Source organism: Theropithecus gelada, chromosome 9, assembly GCF_003255815.1.
Source record: "Theropithecus gelada isolate Dixy chromosome 9, Tgel_1.0, whole genome shotgun sequence".
NCBI lineage: Eukaryota > Metazoa > Chordata > Mammalia > Primates > Cercopithecidae > Theropithecus > Theropithecus gelada.
In genome coordinates this window covers 102,172,305-102,175,431 of record NC_037677.1, presented here as the reverse complement: position 1 = coordinate 102,175,431, position 3,127 = coordinate 102,172,305, and the positions used below count along the sequence as shown (strand labels likewise).

The window sequence follows — 3,127 nt, the reverse complement described above, 5'->3', positions numbered from 1 at the left end:
TTAATAGCTATGTGACCTTGGAAAAGTTACATGTTCTTTCTGCAACCCATTTTTTTTTTTTAAATAACAACTTTGTTGAGATGTAATTCATGTATCATACCATTTGAGATGTACATTCAATTATTATTTTTTAATTTTATTTTGCAAATGCATTTCATACACAGATATTTTTCTTTTCTTATACTTTAAGTTCTGGGGTACCAGTACCATGCTGTTTTGGTTACTGTAGCCTTGTAGTATAATTTGAAGTCAGGTAGCATGATGCCTCCAGCTTTGGTCTTTTGGCTTAGGATTGTCTTGGCAATGTGGGCTATGTTTTGGTTCCACATGAACTTTAAAGTAGTTTTGTCCAATTCTGCAAAGAAAGTCATTGGTAGCTTAATGGGGATGGCATTAAATCTATAAATTACCTTGGGCAATATGGCCATTTTCATGATATTGATTCTTCCTATCCATGAGCATGGAATGTTCTTCCATTTGTTTGTGTCCTCTTTTATTTCGTTGAGCAGTGGTTTGTAGTTCTCCTTGAACAGGTCCTTCACACTCCTTGTAAGTTGGATTCCTAGGTATTTTATTCTCTTTCAAGCAAATGTGAATGGGAGTTCACTCACGATTTGGCTCTCTGTTTGTCTATTATTGGTGTATAAGAATGCTTGTGATTTTTTCACATTGATTTTTGTATCCTGAGACTTTGCTGAAGTTGCTTAACAGCTTACGGAGATTTTGGGCTGAGACGATGGGGTTTTCTAAATATACAATCATGTCATCTGCAAACAGGGACAATTTGACTTCCTCTTTTCCTAATTGAATACCTTGTATTTCTTTCTCCTGCCTGATTGCCCTGGCCAGACTTCCAACACTATGTTGAATAGGAGTGGTGAGAGAGGGCATCCCTGTCTTGTGCCAGTTTTCAAAGGGAATGCTTCCAGTTTTTGTCCATTCAGTATGATATTGGCTGTGGATTTGTCATAAATAGCTCTTATTATTTTGAGATACGTCCCATCAATACCTAATTTACTGAGAGTTTTTAGCGTGAAGGGCTGTTGAATTTTGTCAAAGGACTTTTCTGCATCTATTGAGATAATCATGTGGTTTTTGTCTTTGGTTCTGTTTATATGCTGGATTATGTTTATTGATTTGCATATGTTGAACCATGGTATTGGTACCAAAACAGAGATATACACCAGTGGAACATAACAGAGTCCTCAGAAATAATACCACACATCTACAGCCATCTGATCTTTGACAAATCTGACAAAAACAAGAAATGGGGAAAGGATTCCCTATTTAATAAATGGTGCTGGGAAAACTGGCTAGCCATATGAAGAAAGCTGAACCTGGATCCCTTCCTTACACTTTATACAAAAATTAATTCAAGATGGATTAAAGACTTAAATGTTAGACCTAAAACCATAAAAACCCTAGAAGAAAACCAAGGCAATACCAGTCAGGACATAGGTATGGGCAAGGACTTCATGTCTAAAACACCAAAAGCAATGGCAACAAAAGCCAAAATTGACAAATGGGATCTAATTCAACTAAAGAGCTTCGGCACAGCAAAAGAAACTACTGAGTGAACAGGCAACCTACAGAATGGGAGAAAATTTTCGCAATCTACTCATCTGACAAAGGGCTAATATCCAGAATCTACAAAGAACTCAAACAAATCTGCTAGAAAAAAACAACCAACCCCATCAAGAAGTGGGTAAAGGTATGAACAGACACTTCTCAGAAAGAAGACATTTATGAAGCCAACAGACATATGAAAAAATGCTCATCATCACTGGCCATCAGAGAAATGCATATCAAAACCACAATAAGATGCCATCTCACACCAGTTAAAATGGTGATCATTAAAAAGTCAGGAAACAACAGGTGCTGGAGAAGATGTGGAGAAATAGGAATACTTTTACACTGTTGGTAGGACTGTAAACTAGTTCAACCATTGTGGAAGACAGTGGGGTGATTCCTCAAGGATCTAGAACTAGAAATACCATTTCATCCAGCAATCCCATTACTAGGTATATACCCAAAGGATTATAAATCATGTTACTATAAAGACATATGCACATGTATGTTTACTGTGGCACTATTCACAATAGCAAAGAATTGGAACCAACCCAAATGTCCATCAATGATAGACTGGATTAAGAAAATGTGGCACATATACACCATGGAATACTATGCACCCATAAAAAGGATGAGTTCATGTCCTTTGTAGGGACATGGATGAAGCTGGAAACCATCATTCTCAGCAAATTATTGCAAGGACAAAAAACCAAACACCATGTGTTCTCGCTTATAGGTGGGAATTGAACAATGAGAACACTTGGATACAGGACGGGGAACATCACACACTGGGGCCTGTCTTGGGGTAGGGGGAGGGGGGAGGGATAGCATTAGGAGATAAACCTAACATAAATGACGAGTTAATGGGTGCAGCACACCAATATGGCACATGTATACATATGTAACAAACCTGCAAGTTGTGCACATGTACCCTAGAACTTAAAGTATAATAAATAAATAAATAAAATTTTAAAAAGAGCAAAAAAAAAAGTTCTGGGGTACATGTGCATGATGTGCAGGTCTGTTACATAGGTATACACGTGCCATGGTGGTTTGCTGTACCCATCAACCCATCATATACATTAGGTATTTCTCCTAGTGCTATCCCTCCCCTAACCACTCCCGCCACCCCAAAAGGCCCCAGTGTGTGATGTTCCCCTCCCTGTGTCCATGTGTTCTCATTGTTCAATTCCCACTAAAAATATGGAACACTTTATGAATTTGCGTGTCATCCTTGTACAGGGGCCATGCTAATCTTCTCTGTATTGTTCCAATTTTAGTATATGTGCTACTGAAGCGAGCACACAATTCAATTATTTTTAGTATATTGACAGGGCTGTATAACCAAAACCAACCCATTTTAGAACATGTTCATCACCCCTTAAAAAGAATCCTGTACCCATTCATCAGCCGTCACTCCCCATTTCCTCTCTTCATTTCCTCCAGCCCTAGACATCCACCAATCTACCTTCTGTCTTTATGGATTTGCCCATTCTGGACATTTCATATAAATGAAGGCATACAATGTGTAGTTTTTGTGACTGGCTTCTTTTACTAA

The 3,127-nt window shown here is 38.1% G+C and overlaps 1 non-coding gene across 1 annotated transcript; it reads right to left on the bottom strand.

Annotated features, from left to right (window-relative positions):
• Nucleotides 1-2,766: 2,766 nt before the first annotated feature.
• Nucleotides 2,767-2,873, bottom strand: LOC112632332. Its single transcript, XR_003121373.1, has one exon. It is a non-coding gene; the product is annotated as a U6 spliceosomal RNA (small nuclear RNA).
• Between the last annotated feature and the right edge of the window lie 254 nt (nucleotides 2,874-3,127).